Source organism: Arvicanthis niloticus, chromosome 20 (genome assembly GCF_011762505.2).
Source record: "Arvicanthis niloticus isolate mArvNil1 chromosome 20, mArvNil1.pat.X, whole genome shotgun sequence".
NCBI lineage: Eukaryota > Metazoa > Chordata > Mammalia > Rodentia > Muridae > Arvicanthis > Arvicanthis niloticus.
The window spans coordinates 28528414-28537376 of record NC_047677.1 but is presented as its reverse complement, the minus strand read 5'-3'; the positions used below and the strand labels follow the sequence as shown (position 1 = coordinate 28537376).

General features: G+C 45.5%; 1 long non-coding RNA gene across 1 annotated transcript; it reads left to right on the top strand.

Moving 5' to 3' along the window:
• The first annotated feature begins 878 nt into the window (after positions 1-878).
• On the top strand, positions 879-8340 carry LOC143435254 (uncharacterized). Its single transcript, XR_013105390.1, has 3 exons — positions 879-1746; positions 1981-2041; positions 7919-8340. It is a non-coding gene; the product is annotated as an uncharacterized LOC143435254 (long non-coding RNA).
• The last annotated feature ends 623 nt before the right edge of the window (positions 8341-8963 follow it).

The window sequence follows — 8963 nt, the reverse complement described above, 5'->3', positions numbered from 1 at the left end:
CACATCAAGCAGCTTACAAGTGTTTATAACTCCAGCAGCCAAGGGATGCCCCTAACTTCAGGCACATGAACATATACAGACATATATGTACATGTAAATAATAAGAATATTTTTTAAATGAAGCATACACTACTGAGAGAACATCGGTCATGGTACCAAAAAATCAACTTAAACTCTTCTTTATGATTTATTTATATTTATTTATTTTATGGGCACTGGGGTTTTGCCTGTATGTATGTTTGTCTGTATGAGGGTGTTGAATCTCCTGGAACTGGCATTCCAGACAGTTTTGTGAGCTGCCATGTGGGTGCTGGGAATTGAACCCCAGGTCCTCTGGAAGAGCGGGCAGTGCTCCTAACCACTGAGCCATCTCTCCAGCACCCAAAAGTCATCTTTTTAAGACATCAACATGCAAAAACATCACAGCTCTCACTTCAGTGATGATAAGGGATATCGTGGCCCAGGAATACAGATTCAGGTTATCTCAAATTCCAACCTGGCTAACAACTTTGTGAAAGTTTTTGTTTGTTTGTTGTTGTTGTTGTTGTTTTTGTTGTTTGTTTGTCTGTTTGGTTTGGTTTGGTTTGGTTTGGTTTGGTTTGGTTTTTCGAGACAGGGTTTCTCTGTGTAGCCCTGGCTGTCATGGAACTCACTCTGTAGACCAGGCTGGCCTCAAACTCAGAAATCCGCCTGCCTCTGCCTCCCAAGTGCTGGGATTAAGGCGTGCGCCACCACTGCCCGTGCGCCACCACTGCCCGGCGAAAGTTGTTTTTTTTTGAGGGTTTTTTTTTTTTTCCTGTTGTTGCTTTGTATATTTTGTTTTTCTTTCTAAAAATATTCATTTATTCCATTTATATGAGTACACTGTAGCTGTCTTCAGACACACCAGAAGAGGGCATCAGATCCCATTACAGATGGTTGTGAGCCACCATATGATTGCTGGGAATTGAACTCAGGACCTTTGGAAGAGCAAGTCAGTGCTCTTAGCCACTAAGCCATCTCTCCAGCCTCCAAATCTGTTCTTAACAGGCCAGGACATCTCCACTTTTGAGAGCAGCGAGTGTTCTTAACTACTGTGCCATCTCTCCAGCTCCCTTCATGACAATTTTATAGTAACAGAACAAAATGACTCATACATAGACCAAGATGTCTTTAAAATACACCGATGGCAACAGCAGGTGAGTCACAGCCAGTCAAGGTCACCTGCGCTGTAGCCTCGGATGCCTGCTGACTGTCTTAGCTTCTGAGTTGGTGGAAGCTATGGCTCTGTTTACATGTTCTTAAAAGATTACCTCCTGGTCATTAGGACACTAGTGTTGGCTTGCAGACTATTCTGTTAGACTCCTCCCATCGACCCAGCAACAGTGATCTCATCACCTGCCCCCATTGTTACCTTCTTTGCCTTTGCCAACTGCACCGTCCCTAGGTATGGGTGGCATGACAGCGTAGAAGAGGACTGCTCACTACCCCAGCGACTCCCCCTCTTTTCTTTCCCTCTCTCTCCCTTCTCATTCTCTCTCACCCCCTTTCCCTTTCTCTGTTCCCTGCCGGCCTCTCTCTTTCCTTCTATCCTTCTCTTGTCCCCGCTTTCTCCACCCTCCTGGCTCTGTCTGCCTCCACCCCTTCTCAAGGTCCTCCCTTCCCTTCCCCCACAATACCCCCCCCCACACACACACATACACACTTAAACCAGGTCTGTCTCATGGTGTGAGTTCTCAGGGGGACATCTCAGCACGGGCCCACCAGGTACCCCTTCCCCCCCACCCCCACCACATTATATTCTGTAACAATTAGGCCATGCATAGATGTGGGCAACTTGGCTCAGAATCTTTAACATTCCAAGTGTCCTTAACACAGGGTCTTATTTTGCCTGTTTATTTATTTGCAGTTTATTTCTCTTCTGGGCATTTTGGTTCACAGGGTTTGTTGTTTGGTTGGTTGTTTGGTTCTGCTGTTGACTGTTGTTTTGGGTTTATCTAGGCCAAGATGGACTGAAACTTGAACGGTGCCTGCATTTGCCTCCTCAGTACTGAGGCTACAGGTATGTGTCATCTTGTCCAACTCCTTTGTCTATCTTGTCCCCACCCAACCCTCTGCCAGTACTGGGGATTGTATCTAAGGCCTCATACTTGCTAGGCCCTGTGGTTGCCAGGTTGGGCACAAGAGCCTACAACCCTCTGGCCTTGGCCTCCAGAGTTGCTGGCATTATATAACCCTGCACCACCAAACCTGGCTGCTCATCTTCTTAGAGGAAAAAAATCATAAAGAATCTGGTCTTTAACAAGAGACCTAAACATGGTGGGTGCAGGCCTGTATTCCTTGCTATTTGGGAGACTGACTCCAGGAGTTCTGGGCCAACCTGAGCAACAGAACAAGACTCTTTCTTGTTTTTTAAAAAAATAATAATAATAAGCATGTTTAATGCCAGCATTCCAGAGACAAAGGCAGGCAGATCTCTGAGCTGGAGGCCAGCCTGGTCTACAGAGCGATTTCCAGGTCAGCCAAGGCTACATGAAGAAACCATGTCTCCAAAAAACAGGAAGAAAGAAAGAAACACACATACACACAAATATTTTTAAAAAGCAGTACAATCCCTTTTGATATATATTTATATATTTTTTCCCCATAAAACAAAGAGTTGGATCTGGAGCAGTGGCTCAGTGGTTGAGTACTTGTTACTCTTGCATACAGAGAACCTAGGTTCAATTCTGAGCACCCATATGATGGCCCAGGCAGTCACATGATTGATATACATTCATACATGTAAAATAAATCTAAAAGAAAAATATAAAAATAAAAAAATAAAAAAAAAGAAGAAGAAAAGAAGAGCACTAGGCAGGTCTGGGCCATTCCCCTTCTGAGAACCTGCTGCCATGGGTAGGAATGGGATGGGGGCCAGTGCTTTTTATAGAAAATTTCGGTTAGAAATTTTTAAGCGTAGGGAGCCCTGTGGTTATAGCAGTCAACAGAGGAGAGCTACCCGCAGGCCTTGGAGATCACCTGTCCTCCATGGTGCTGCAGGATGCTCCCTCCTTCACCTAGAAGTGCCCCTCTCTGGTCTGACAGCAACAGATGAACTTGTATAAAGCTGCCCCAGGCAGGCTGAGCCCAGTGCTTCCTAGCTCTGTTAGGAAACTGGAACAGAATCAGTGTGGGCTAATTAATTGGTCTTCAGGTAGTAACTACATCAAAGACATCTTGGGTACCCTGGGAAAGCTGCGAGAGTCAACCAGCTCAAGATTAATGAAGGGCTCTGAGGTCAGGCTTCGGAACACAGAACCATCTGCCGGCTCGCTGGGGCCGCTGCCTGCAGAAAAGCAGTTTTAGAAGAACAGGTGCTGGCTTTTAACTTAGCCCTTCTTTTCTTTTATGCTGAAATCATGACTTTAGCTGGGCAGAGCCTCCAGTTGCCTGATGAAATTCACAAAACTGCCCAGCATACCTTAAAATAACCTGGCCCAGCGGTATTACAATAACCTCAACTGGCTACTGCCCAAAGTCATAGACCACGCATCCATCCCTAGCCATGGCCACTCTGGCCTCCCCAGAGTGTTAAACAGCAACAGGAGACAGTGAGTCCCAGGCCCCTTCCCAGAAGACTAAAAGCTAAGGAGTATTGTCACCCTCCAAATGATACAAGGCTGCAGAACACAACATGTGGCCCATCTCCTCTGTATAATATGGATGAGAGTTCACAAAGTCCTTGGAAGCTGATGTTTACATGTTTCTGGTCCCTTGTAAGTGTCTCCTGGCTTGGTGGGCTGAGTATTTTCAGTGCTGGTGAACCATGTGTTTAGTGATGAAGACAGTTCAAAGACATCTTTGCTCCATTAAAAGCAAAACAAGGGCCCGGTGGGGGTATGCACTGCTCTAATCCCAGCAGAGGCAGAGGCCAGTACATCTCTGTGAGTTCAAGGCCAGCCTGTCTATAGAGCTAGTTGCAGGACAGCCAAGGCTAAACAAAGAAACCCTATCTCAAACTAACAATTAAAACAAAACAGGAGCCATTGAGGTGGCTCAAAGACTACACACCCACTTCCAACCCCCACCCCACCCCACTTTCCCCAAACAATTCCAACAACTAGGGACCAAGCATTTAAATATACAAGCCTATGGGAGAGCCATTCCGGTTCTAACCAGCACACACCTTACACACACAAACCAACATTGCCTCTTGTTCATGTGTGTGTGCAAACGAGTGTGTGTGTGTGTGTGTGTGTGTGTGTGTGTGTGTGTGTGTGGCTGTGCTCAGTTCCCAGCACTGAGGCTGCCCGGGCTCTCAATGTACGGCGCTCAGCTAGTGGTGGACCTCGCCCAACACTATCTACACTTTGCTAATTTTGCAGGCGTGGAGTTCTGGGGTTATGAAGGCTTCTGCTAAGATTTCTAAAGAGAGCCCTCTTGTGTGACAGGTCAGGATCTCTGAAGGCAGCTCCTGGGGAGGGTCGTGAGGAGTGATGCTAGAAACCCCAGGAAGTGGGCTATGTCCACTATTGGAGATGACTACTTAGCTGCAAATCAGTGAGTGGACCAGCCCAGGAGAGAGTGGCCACATGGGCTGCACACAGCAAAACCATAGATGTGGGCTCCTTTCAAGCTCAAATCATGCCACTATTTACACATATGCCCGATGCTGGCCATGGGGCCATTGGATTTAATGTTTGCTCAGCTGTGTTTCAGTCTTGCTTTGGTTATTATCTTGGAGGCAGTTTTTTCAGACTGATTATACAAGCCGGCCCTGATGTAGTACGAGTCTACTTAATACTTTCTTGACTTTATGATGGTGTGCAAATAATACACATCTGGCAGAAAACAGGCTTCAGATTTTGAATTTGGATCTTTCCTCCGGAATAGCAGTGTGTGGTTCTACACTCACATGAGGTTGGCAGCCTTAGCAGATGGAAGTGCCCTCCCTGTCGGTCACAGGCTCTCACTCGACAATGGACACACTACAAGCACTGTCTTCCTAAATGTGATGTTTGGCAGGGTGGGCGTGGGGTTGGCTACTTTTCTGTTGCTGTGAGAAAGCACCGTGATCACAAACGACCCACCGAAGGAAGGGGTTTGGGGGGGGAACTTAACAATCTGAAAACATCCATCACCATGGGTAGGTATGGCTGCCATCAGCAGGCGTGGTAGCAGGAACCGGAAGCTGAGAGACATCTTTAACCGGAAGCAGGAAGCAGAGAGCAACCCGAAACTGGGGCGAGTCCTTGAGCTCTCAAAGTCGGTGTTCAGTATTGTACTTTTTCCAGCAAGGCTAGGGACTCGTAACCTCTCCAGACAGGGCCGTCAGCTGGGGACCAAGTGTTCGAATGCCTGAGCATATGGGGACATCTCTCATTTAACTCATCCTTTTAAGTCATCTAGTGTAAGTCACACCTATTATCAGTATATAAGCTTTTCATCTTATGGTGAATGTGCAGGGACAGATCACGAGTTGAGGGTGTCTGTATCATTTTACGTTCCCACTGCCGTCAGCAAGGTAGAGAAACGGTTGCTGCTTTGCTGCTACCGCTTCTAAAGAATTTAGTCATTTTGATAGGTATAGTGATATAGCATTGTAGGGTTTTTTTTTTTGTTGTTGTTTGTTTAAATAATTGACAAGCTGGAGAGATGGCTCAGCTGTCAAAAGAAAAATGACTGCCGCGCTTGCAGAGCACCTGAGTTTGGTTCCTAGCACCCGTGTCGGGCAGCTCACAAAACTGCCTGTAATTCCAGGGTGGGGGGATCACCAATTCTGGCCTTTGAAGGCACTCGGCATCCTGTGTACATACCCCTACACAGTCTTTCACAAATACACAACGTTTGGTTTCTGACCAGGGACTAAGGTGCATATTTTACAAATCAAAGCAGACCTGGCCTCCAGGTTCTCCCAGCATCCCTCAGTCCCTACCTTGCCAGCCCTGTCCCCAACCCTGAACTTTCCAGCCCAGGGGCGGGGCTGCCCTTCCCCCAGAGGCTCTTTCCTATATAATCCAGGCATTTTGATCTTTCCTTCTCTACCTCTCTCCGAATGACACTCGTTCTCTCTCTTCTCTCTTAACCCCTCTGCTCTCTCTCCCTTCCTATGGCAGCTTCCAGGGCCTCTTTCCTAGGGGCCAGTGAACTTGTCCATCCGAGAGCAGCTTCCCAATAAACCCGCCGATAATACAATGTAATCTGGCTTGGATTGGCTCATTTCACCGGCAGAAGAATAACTTACCATGCATAATTTTTATTACTTAGTTATTCTGTATTTGTGTGCTCTGGTACCATAGTGTGCACATACAGAATTCAGAGAACAAATGGCAGTCGTCAGCTCTGTCCTTATATCAGGTGGGTCCTGGGGACCAAACTCAGGTGGTTAGGTTTGGTGGCAAGCACCTACATCTGCTAAGCTACCTCACATTTATTTATTTATTTATTTTACCTGTATTTATTTTAATTTTTGAGATGAGGTCTCATGTATTGGAAGCTGGCCTCAGACTTATCATGTAGCCAAAGATGATCTTAAGCATCTGTTCTTCCTGCTTCTGCCTCTCGAATGCTAGGATGCTGCTTGTTTCTTGGGTGGTTGAAATTTACCTCAGAGCCCTGTACATACTGGGCATTCTAGCAATGGACTACACCCCTAACTAAAATAATCTTTATTATAACACTTAAAAACTATAAACCTGTGGTGGTGCACGCCTTTAATCCCAGCACTCAGGAGGCAGAGGCAGGTGAATCTCTGTGAGTTTGAGGCCAGCCTGGCCAACAGAGACAGCCAGAGCTACATAGTGAGACCCTGTCTCAAATGAATAAATAAAATAAAAATAAACCATAAACCTGAAAAAAAGTCATAAGCCTGGGACTGATTCTAATGAAAGTTGTATTGAAAGACCCCCCAAAAGGGGACCCTCACCCAAGTCCAGACCTGCACGAACCCAAGGACACACGAGAGACCTTCTTGATGCAATTGCAGAGGAGGCTTAATGACGAGGGCCCTCGGGCCAGAACATACCTCACGCAGGAGATAGAGCTTCCAACCCAGAACCCAGGAAACTTGGGATATTTATGGGTAGGGGTTGGGGAGAGCTGGAAAATTTGGCATGGTTACATATGATTGGTTGCACTTTCACGCGGCTACACATGATTGGTTGTTTTACAAATTTTGAACATAGCACTGGGAAGACCAAGGGAGGGAGGGGTAACCAAGAACAGTGGAACATTTCAGAGGAATCCAGCCCAAATGATCTAGAGTCATGTGAAAATCACTCTGCACACTCATTCTTCTCAAAAATGTGGTTTTTACCATGTTATTGTGTCCTATCCTGCCATTTCAGATTAACTATCTTTACTTTTTCCAGCTATAGCCCCACCTAGGTGGCAGCATCTTTATCTGTAGTCAGGAATGTGTCTTCCTGCCTTGGGCCTCTCCCACCCATAGGTGGGCCTATTGTTTGAGGCTTGATTCAGGTAATAATGTCCTCCCATCCGGAATGTGCTCTGGGGAAGTGAAGGCCTGAAATCTTATTTTCAGTTCCTCGTTCTGGAATCTGCACTTTTCTGCTCAGGTCTAAGGGCAAAGAATCTACACATATTTTATTAAATGGCCTTATAATTTTTCACTCTACAGTATAAGACTTGTACACTCAAAATTGTAAAATGTTGCCAACGTAAATGGAAAAAAAGACCAAGATGGAAGACTAAGCCATGTTCTTGAACTCAGAGACAAAATATTGGTAAGATCTTGGCACCCCCCAAGCGCCTCTGTAAGTTTCATGTAATCTAAATCAAATTCCCAACAGGACTCCAAAGGACTTTCGCCCTAAAGTGCAAGCTGGCTACATGGTGAAATCTCACAGGATAGTGCCTTCATCTGCTGAGCCATCTTGTCAGAGCTGTATATCTGTTTAATTTTAATTAATTTACTCATTTTAATTATATCTCACAGGATGTATATTGTAGAGTCACAGTAACTCTACGGTGTGCTGCTATAAGAAGAGGAAACAGGCTGGTGGGACCGAGGAGGCGGTCCACAAGAGCCTCACCAGGACAGCCAATGACTAAAGAGGACAGTGCTCCAGCCAGTTAGTGGGCAAGCAGTTCTTTAGAGGATGTGGAGCCAGAGGCACTGGTTACTTGTATTTAAAAAAAAAAAAAGAAAGAAAGAAAATGTGCCTATGGGCTGGAGAGATGGCTCAGCAGTTAAGAGCACTGACTGCTCTGCCAGAAGTTCTGAGTTCAATTCCCAGCAACCACATGGTGGCTCACAACCATCTGTAATGGGATCTGATGCCCTCTTCTGGTGTGTCTGAAGAGAGCAATCAATGGTGGTGTACTCATATACATTAAATAAATAAATAAATAAACAAACTTTTTTTTTGATGTGTCTAGCAGTGAAAATTCCCCTCTCACTGCACCATGCATAAACATTCCTTTGAGTTAGACAGGTTTGGTTTTTTTTTTTTTTTTTTTTTTTTAAATCAAGTGTGTAAAAGAAAACCAGAAAATTTTCATATTATGTGTATCTCTGTTCACACATTTATGCTGTGGTGTGTGCACATGCGTGTAGAGGCCAGAAATGAATGTAGAGTGTCTTCCTCCTATTTCTTCTCAACCAGGGATTGAACCTGGCCCTCGAATTGCTATGCGAGTGCCATGCACTGAGCGCCTTCCTCAGGCCTCTTTGCATTTTGCTATTATGATTATTTTTTAAGACAGGGTCTTATGCACCCCACACTGACCTCTAACCACTACACAGGCAAGAGTGAGTTTACCTCCCTGATCCTCCTGCCTCAGCTTCCAGAGGGCTGGATTAACAGGTGTGCACCACCACATTCTGTGGGGTACTAGAGATATAAAACACAGGGTATCATGCATGCTAAGTAGGTATTCTATCAACTGAGCTCCTTAGCCAGTCCTTTCACCTACAATAGAAAGCCGTTTATAAGTGTCTGTATTAAAGCTGTTAAAGTCATTGCTTGATAACTACACTC